At 45.8% G+C, this 9,474-nt stretch overlaps 1 long non-coding RNA gene across 1 annotated transcript in view; it reads left to right on the top strand.

Moving 5' to 3' along the window:
• The first annotated feature begins 9,358 nt into the window (after nt 1-9,358).
• The window catches only part of LOC106003205, a 13,586-nt gene continuing 13,470 nt past the window's right edge, over nt 9,359-9,474 (top strand). The window contains exon 1 of the long non-coding RNA XR_001175986.1: nt 9,359-9,458. This is a non-coding gene — a long non-coding RNA (uncharacterized LOC106003205). The remainder of the gene's footprint in view (nt 9,459-9,474) is intronic.

Genomic DNA, 9,474 nt, shown 5'->3' with positions numbered 1-9,474 from the left:
TGAGAATCTCATGGACTTCCCTTCTCTGGCTGGCTTTGAAACACAATCCCCAGATCTCAGCCTTCTGAGTAGCTAGGATTAAGGGCATGAACCAGCCAGACGTGGCTTGCACACATTTGTATACTGAATTCCAGTCTACCTCACCTCCTCCATCACTGCCCCTTCTTTCCCTTTCCTAAAACCCATTGCAGCACGTTTCTGTTAGGTTTTTAAAAAGAGGTACTCGAGTAAGAACAGCAGCACTCATGTGGTATTCAGGTAAGGGGTAGGTTTATTCAGTAGACCTGCTGGGACCAGGCAAGGTTGGCACTCCACGTGGGGAAAGAGAGAGGAAAAAGAGTAAAGAGAGAGGAAAGAGCTAGAGCAGAGAGAAAGCAGAGAGAGCTAGAAAAGAGCAGCGAGAGAGCAACGAGAGAGCCGAAAGCAGAGAGAACAGAGAGCTAGGTAGCAGAGAGAGCTAGAATAGAACAGAGAGAGAGAAAGTCTGGGCCTGGGCTAGCGCTTATCTAGGGTATGGGCGGAGAAAGGTGTGGCCACATCAAATTCAGATGTGACCTCAGCGGATGCAGGTGTGCCAGTTGCCTAGGTAACGTGGGTACTGGGTGGAGACTTTGCTGCTGAGGAGGGTGGAGTCTGCTCGCCATCCAGGAGCTGACCTTACAGTTTCATTGTTTTATTTTCATATGTATTTTATTATTTTCAATCTCCTTGGACTGTATTAAGAGGGATTTGTTTTGAGGAGCCACTACTGAGAATCCAGCCTGGATATCCTGGCTCCAAGGGGCTCCTCTCCTTGGACCACCTTAAGATCTTCCTGAGTGTGGAATCAAGTCCCCTGGGGACTACTGGGTTGCTTCCACCTCTGGGCTAGTGTGAATAATGCTAATCATGGATGTACAAACCTACATGAAAATAATTATAATTGAGGAGACAAAACCCCCAAAATGATCATGGAAGGACTTAACCTAGTAGAGTCACAGCAGAGGGCTCCTCCTAAGGAAATGGCTTTTTTTTTTTTGTCCTTCTGGAACTCAGAGAATGAGAAGTAAGCCAGGTAAAAACATGGTAAGTAAGGATTAGTTTCAGTCCCCTGTGATGGCCCTGAAGTCACAGGAAGAATGAGTTGTTCCAGAAATGGAGAGGGATCCAGGGTGACCAGCCTGGAGAGATCAAGAGAGTGCTTAAGGGATGGGCATGAGGGCCACGCAGCGTCCAGACTGCTTTGTAGAACTCATTACAAATGTGCTTTTCCCGAAGCACATTGTGGTAGACAACTGAAGACCTTTAATACAAGAGTGGATCGTCCAAATAAAGAATTTAACAAGAAGCTGTTCTGGCCACAGTGGGAACGTGGGGCAGGGATGTATATAGAAAGACCAAATGGATAACATGATAGTTGCCCAGGCAAAAGGTGTTGATGAGGCAGATTTAGGGAGTGGCATTGAAGATGACAGAATAGATGTATTAAAGAAAAGGAAGGAGGCAGTCAACATAAACTGACGATCGACTAGATCTCAGGGATAACGGAGAAAGAGGTCACTTTTCTCTGTTAGTCATTGCTCAGGTTTATGGGATAAACAGGGAACAGGCATGGTCCTACTGGCTGTGATAGAGGTGTGTAGAGATTTTTTTCACTCTGTTTTAGACATCGAAAGGTTGAGGTTCCAAATGACACCTGATGTTGCTAAGTTAACAGCATTGGACATGTGTTGCTCACAAAAAGATTGCATGTGACATGAGACAGAGATAGACAGACTAGACCATGTGTAAGATAATAATGGTAGCCCATATCCACCAAATCATTGAGATGTAACTGTTATTACCATTATTCACTTACAGATGGGGAACGTAAAAACCTGAAACTTACTCCAAGCCAAGCATCCATAAATTGGTAGTGTTGAGAACAGAAACCCAAAGCAGTCTGCCTATCATGTTTCCTGGTGACTATTTTGTTATCTAAGCTGCTGGCAGAATCACTGTAGCTGAATACAGTGGAGATTGCACTATAGTCCTTGTCTCCCAACTCTCATAACTCTTTCTATCATACATTGAATTCCAGGTTTTCAACCTTGTTTCCCAGATTAGATACTGCCAAATTCCTTTGCTTTTCTCTATTTTCTAAATTTTCAATTATGGAGCATGCATGCTGTGTGTATCTGGAAAAAGGAATTTGTCAAAGCAGACACATGAATATGAATGAGAAGAATCCATCAGACAATGGTTTCAGGGAGACATACTTCAGTGACTCATGAGAAAGAAAGATCAGAAGACAATAGTGCCATATTTGTCTTTGATGATTTCTAGCAAGTGTTTCTGGGAAGTTTCTGCACTGGGCTCATTGCAGGAGCTCTAATCCTTGGGATGTAGGGATGAAGGGGAAGCATCTCTTATTATATGGAATCGTATACCCTGGGTGTCTTACTTACATTAGACCATTCTCCATGCAATCCATGAAGTCCTGGAGCCCAATCCCCTCTCCTCCCTACTCCCTCCCTCCTTCCCTTCCTCATTTGCCTACTTCTGGAGACAGTGGAGGTGCAAGGAGGATTACAGAGCTCCAGGTCTGCAGAAACAAGGCATCCTTTGCTATCAGGCAAAGCCAGTCAGTGCAGAGTTGTCTTGTAAGGATAGCAATACGGGACACACACAGAGGGATGACCCTGTGAGGACAGATGGAAAAGATGGCTGTCTACAAGCCAAAGAGGAAATCCTCAGGAGGAACTAATGCTCAGACATCCTGATCCTGCACATTAGCCTCCAGGACTGTGAGAGAAAGAGATAGCAAGATGGATGAAGCCTATTGAATTTGAATGCATTTCCCCCCCCCCGCCCCCCCTCCGCCCCCCAGATTTTCCTTCTAGCAGATGTCACAGACCAGATAAGGTAATGTAGATTTGAAAAATCATTTAGGTAATTATAGTGATTTGTCTTGAATACTGTTGAGATTTCCTCATTTTTTTCCCTTTCGTTCTCCATGGTGTCCAATTTATCAAGCTATCTCCTACTTATTACTCAAATGGAATATAATTTTTACATCCCTAAGTTTTGTAGTTTCCTTTTTGGTGATGTACCTGGGTTTTGAACCCAGAGCCTTGTGATTGATAGACATGGGCTCCACTTGATCTAGGCCTTTTGTGTATTAGTTATTCTCAAGATAGGATCTTGCTTTATGCTTGAGCTGGCCTGGACTGTGATCCTCCTATCTGTACTTTCTTGTATTACTGACATGATAGGCATATGCCACTACACCCAGCCATTGTGCTTCTTATGTAGCTTAGAATGACAGTCATATACCAACCACTCACCCACTGTGTGTGGTCGGTCATTGGTTGGGATGGAGTCTCAATTACACCCCCCCTCCCCGTCTTGGGCCATGATAACCTTATCACCTGCTCCCCAGTGACTGGGATCACGTACTGAAGCCATCATGACTGACTATATCCCAGGCAATAAAATGAATGATATATGAGTCAAATATGAAAATAGTGATGGGGAAATTTTTCTTAAATAAACCTTTAGAAATCAAATCCCAGTTTCTCCAAGGGAGCCAAATACCAGAATTGAAGAATTATTTTGATGGTCTATATTGAAAAGAAAAGAAAACATGATATACCTCTCTCTTAATCAGGGAAGAGGAAATGTGTGGGTTGTTTTTTTTTGGGGGGGGGAGGTCCGGTCATTGGGCCTGAACTCTGGGCCTGGGCGCTGTCCCTCAGCTCTTCAGCTCAAGGCGAGTGCTCTACCACTTGAGGCACAGCACCACTTCCAGCTTTTTTTTCTGCTTATGTGGTGCTGAGGAATCAAACCCAGGGCTTCATACATACAAAGCAAGCGCTCTACCACTGAGCTACCTTCCCAGCCCATGTGTGGGTTTTTAAAAGAAAATGCTAGGCTTTCCTTGGAACTAACTTTTAGAGAAATTTCTTTTGTGGTAAATAGTAGAAAAGCAGAATGGGCAGTATTTGGATCGTAGTTTGGGATCAAAATGGAAATAGGTTTTCAGGGAAATCCACAAGACTGGCTTCTACAATGACTTTTTGACACTGGAGTTAGGCCAACATTGCTGCTTCAGTGTGGGCACTGGATAATTTCTCGAAAGCCTACTGGCTTCCCCTGAAATTGGTGAGAATATCTGGATACAAATGCTATTTCCGAGCGTCTTAGTCATTCTTTTATTTTGCATCTGTGTTCGGCAGTGTAAACACTGTACATCAGCTTTGTCATCTAAGTATTTAGGATCTTTACCAGGAGGCAGCTAGAGAATTCTTCCATCCCTGCCTGCAATGATGATGACTCAGACACCATCCCACTTAACAGATCCCGCCCTGGACCCATTGGCTCCTTTACACCACATCTCTTTGCACATTGGAGTCAGAGGCCTACAAGGCAGGCATAAAATAAAGTGGTGAGGGAAAATGAAGAATGGAGCCATGAGCAGGGTGGCTAAAGGGTGAGGCAGGAGGGAATGAGTATATGATTGCAATACAATCCTACTGATTGTTCATTGGCCTTCCTGGAGAGGAAGTGGCAAAGGTCTCTTACCTCCCTTTGGTCCACAAATGGCTTGCAGAGAGACAACCATACTGTTCATTCCGTGTTTCCCTAGTCTGCTGTCCATGAGCACTGCAAAAAGCTGGAGGACAGACCATGCACTTTGGGAGCCCAACAGTAGCCCCCAATGTTAGTCACTTACCTTTCTAAGCGCTCTCCAGGTATTATTTCTTCTCCTACTCTTTCTCTTTCTCTTTCTCCTTCTCCTTCTCTTTCTCCTTCTTCTTCTTCTTTTCTTCTTCTTCTTCTTCTTCTGCTTCTGCTTCTGCTTCTTCTGCTCTTCTGCTTCTTCTTCCCCTTCCCCTCCTCCTCCTCTTCCTCCTTCTGCTTCTTCTTCCCCTTCCCCTCCTCCTCCTCTTCCTCCTCCTCCTCTTCTTCTTTTTCCTCCTCCTCCACCTCCTCCTCCTCCTCCTCCTTTTTCTTTCCAGTCCTGGGGCTTGAACTCAGGACCTGGGCACTGTCCCTGAGCTTCTGTTGCTCAAGGCTAGCACTCTACCACTTGAGCCACAGTGCCACTTCTGGCTTTTTCTGTATATGTGGTACTGAGGAACTGAACCCAGGGCTTCATGTGTCCTAGGCAAGCACTCTACCACTAAGCCACATTCCCAGCCTCCAGGTGTTTTTGTTTTGCCCCAATGCCTTGATTCCATTTTCATTCACTTTGATTCTTTCTTTTTGGGGGCACGGGGCTGGGGGTAGTACTAGAGCTTGAACTCAGGGCCTGGGCACTGTCACTTAGCTTTTTCACTCATCTGTTGTTTTACCACTTGATCCATACCTCTAGTTTTAGCATTTTGACAATTAATCGGACAGTCTCATGGATCTGTCTGCTTGGGCTGGCTTTGAACTGTGATCCTCAGATCTCAACCTCTTGCACGTACAGCTTGTCTCTCTCATAACTTGAGCTCTCAAACAGCTTTCATCTCAGGTCTGATTCCAACCTAGGATCTTTTCATATTTGCTTTGTTCTAGAAAGCAAAGAGTGATGATAGGTGGGCTCAGTTCCTCCTTTGATATCTGGCCACACAAGTGGACAGCCAGTGTATGGGCCAACTCACATGGTCCAAAACACAAGCCAAGGGGTAAAATAGGGTATAGAAGGAGTAGTGGGTTTCTTTGCAGTGGGATTTAGGTGTGGGAAGCCACAGAAGACTACTCACCTGGGAGGGGACTATGTGAACTCAAGCCTGGGAAAACTCGCCGCCCTCTTGCCTTTGTCACCCCTGTATAAAAGACCTTTCACTTCCTGAAAACCTTTCCCGAGTTGCTCAGTTCACCTCTGGAAGTATGTTAGAGGCTCTGGAGTCCTGCAGCAAACACTCCCTTCTAAAGGAGTTAAACACGTGTACTTCTGACTGCATGTGACCTTCAGACCCTTGATGCTCAGACTGAAGTTAGCATGGGCGTGGTGGGGCAGCTGCAGGACACCAGCCTCATCCTTTACCTACTAGGCCGAATCTAAATTCCAACCAAATCCCCAGGAGACAAATACACTCATCCAAGTTTGAAACGTGCAGATTTTTAGAGACATTGGAAATCTCCGATCAATGACCTAGATTTCCGGAAGTGATGCTTGGGTCCTCCTTACCAGTCAGTAGTCAATTTGGGATACAGATCCAGGTCACGTTCATGTTCTACTACCCTGTACTGCATCTTCAGAGTAGTACATGAAGATGATAAGGGTGACCATATGATGTGTCATTCAGACGCAGTCACTTCTGAGAGTACAAGAGGGTGCTATGAACTACTCAGGATGATGCAATCTGGTACAGTTGTTCGCACTTTGATCTAAAGGTTGTTTTTCTCTAGTTTCAGAGCCCTTTCTCATTTGTTGATCTTCCTTCTTTCCTTCTTTCCTCCCCTCTTCCTCCCTCCCTCCTACCTCTTTTTTTCCCTCCCTCCCTTTCTCCTTCCTTCCCTCCCTTCTTTCCTTCTTCTTTCTTTCCTTCTCTCCTCCCCCCAATCTCTCTTTGTCTACATGGGTTTACTCTGTAGCCAAGCTGGCTAACTGTAGAATTTTAGGTTTGAAATAATTTAGTTCTCAAGTTGAAAACAAGAGCTGGGCATGCTTACTTGTGCTTGTAATCTCAGCCTTGAGGAAGTTAAGGCAGAGGAGGATAATGCCTTAGAGGTTACCCTGGGCAGTAGAGTGAGAGCCTTTCTCCAAAAGATGAAAATCCGAACAAAACCAAACTCCACAGAGGACCTCATGATATAATAATTCACTAACAAAATCAAGGTGGGATCTGGGAGTTGGTGGCTCACGTCAGTAATCCTAGCTACGCAGGAGGCTGAGATCTGAGGATCACCGTTCAAAGCCAGCCCTGGCAGGAAAGTCTGTGAGTCTCTTATCTCCAATTAACTACCAGAAAACCAGAAGTGCTGCTATGGCTCAAAGTAGTAGAGCACTAGCCTTAAGCTCAAAAGCTCAGGGACAGTGCCCAGACCCAGAGTTCAAGCTCCACTATGACCACCACCACCACCACCACCAACAACAACAACAAAAATCAAGGTGGGGAGGGAATGGTATATGTGTGGAGGAGAGAATTAGCCAAATAAGAGACTAGGGAATGTAATCACAGATAACAGGCACATTTGAAATGATTTTAAAAGTCCTTTGCCTAACCTATTCTGTGAGGCCAAAGCTTGAATTCAAGTATTATTGAAAACCGGGAGGAAATACTCATTCTCCCGCTGTCAGACAGCATGGCAGTGTGAAGCTGGAGGCTCTGATCTCATGGCTGCCTGCCGAGTCATTTCCCTATGAGTCAACCAGACCTCAGAATCTGGTTTCTAAAACTGTTACTCCAGACGGAAGAGAGCCAGGAACCTGGCTCTTACACTGGGATGGGATCCAGATGAGCCAAAGAAATGTCTGTCAGGTGCACCTCCTAGGACAAATGCCAGCTGCCAGCTGCTGCTGTCAGCTTTTTCTGCCACCCTGAGACCACCCTAGCTCTGGAACTAAAAAAAAAAAGGGCATCCTTGACAATCCTAAGCCTTAGTAGACCTAGAGGATCTCATCCTGTCTGAGATTTAGCTAGCCTTTTAAAGCTTGGGCTTATTGGTCTTTAATTATTCAAATATTAATAATAGTAGTAACAACTGATATTCATTAACTCTACTCCTTTGTCTTCCTTCAACATCTCTATCAGGTAGACACTGTGATTGTGTCATCTCCAGTTGTTTATTTGTGTGTGTGTGTGTGTGTGTGTGTGTGTGTGTGTGCTGGTGTTGGGTCTTGAACTCAGGGCCTTCTATCTTCATGAGTCTTTCTTGCTCAAGGCTGGCACTTTACCATTTAAGCCATACCGCTTAAAGCTTTTTCTGCTAGTTAACTGGATATAAATGTCTCTCAGATTTGTCTACCCTGGCTGGCTTTGGATCAGGATTCTCAGCCTCCTGAGTAGCTAGTCTTATAGGTGTGAGTCACCAGTGCTTGACTTACCATCTCCAATTTGTAGGAGCTAAGTTAAAGAGGGGTCAGGTTATTTACTCAAAGTCTTAGAGAGTTAATGGCAGGATTCAGATTTGATTCCCAAGTAATGTAATTCCAGATCCTAGAATTGGGTTTCTATTTCTATTGCAGTAGTTCTCACAGTAATCCAAATTTACATCAGACTACATAGGAATGTAAAAATAAAACTAATGGAGTCACTAGGCACAGTAATTAAAAAAAAAAAGAAAAGATTCTCAAGAGGGATTGGGAGTGTAGCTGAGTGGTAGGGTGAGTGGATACTCAGTATGCAAGAGGTGGCAGGTTCAACTCTCATCATCATGGGTAGGAGTCCCAAGATACTAAAGTAAAACCTGCGCTTGCTCTATATTTACACATGTTGGCTGTAGTTCTCAGTGCTTGGACTTAGATTAGCTCAGTAATGTTCAAAGCCAGAACTAAAGAAAATCTCTTCCAGGAGTAAGGTGCAGTGAGTCTTACCAATCAGATTGAGATGAAGCCTAGAGCCATGCCATACTTGGCAGTGAGATCTTACAGCAAATCCCAAGTTCAGCCCTGCTAGTCCTTAACTCGATTTTTTTGGGGGGTGGGGTGCTAGTCCTGGGGCTTGAACTCAAGGCTTGGGCATTCTCCTCTAGTTTTTGCCCCCCTCAATTCTAGTACTTTGCTACTTGAGACACAGCTCCACTTTTGTTATCTTGCTGGTTAATTGGAGATGACTTCCATGAACTTTCCTGCTGGGGCTGGCTTCAAACCATGATTCTCAGATCTCAGCCTCCTGAGTAGCTAGGATTGTAGATGTGAGCCACCCTGGCTCTTTAACTCGATTATTCATTCAGTCCTTACAGCCCTTTCCTTTCCCACTTACTTGCTTTTCTGGGGTGAGATGAACAAACAACAGAAAATTTAAGCTTGAGTAACTTGCTGTCACTCAGTAACTTGGGAGTCAGACTAGCCAGAGAGCCAAAGCTAGTCACACCGTTTTTAATTTCCCAGGCTTTAACGGTGGCGGCCCAAGCTGGGTTCTTTGGGGACACTGCCACCTGCTTGCTCATCCCTGACCCTTGGGGGTCACCTGAGGCTCCACCGAATACAGGTGGAGCCGCACACCGCCTCCTGGTGGCAGGCGGGCGCCCGCGCAGCGCATGCTAATGAGGCCGCGCCGCCGCCCGCTGATTGGCTGACGCGGACTCCAGCTGTTTGGGGAGTTAGAGCGGAGGAGCTGGGAGCCGCTGCCCGGCCCCGAGCGCTCCCCGCCCGGCTCCTCCCGGACGATGCGGGGCTGGGGCGGGCCAGGCCGGCTTCCCAACTGAGGGGGGCCGGTGTGTGTTGGGGGGTGCTTTCCCTTTCTCTCAAATTCGTGTTGTGCTGGTGAACTCATCCCGGGTCCAGCATGACGATCCGACACCAAGGCCAGCAGTACAGGCCGAGGATGGCATTTCTCCCAAAGGTACCAGGGGTGTCCC

This window comes from Dipodomys ordii, unplaced genomic scaffold, assembly GCF_000151885.1.
Source record: "Dipodomys ordii isolate 6190 unplaced genomic scaffold, Dord_2.0 Scaffold7, whole genome shotgun sequence".
Taxonomy (NCBI): Eukaryota; Metazoa; Chordata; class Mammalia; order Rodentia; family Heteromyidae; genus Dipodomys; species Dipodomys ordii.
Note: the sequence above shows the minus strand (reverse complement) of the source record. Positions and strands in the feature narration are given on the sequence as shown.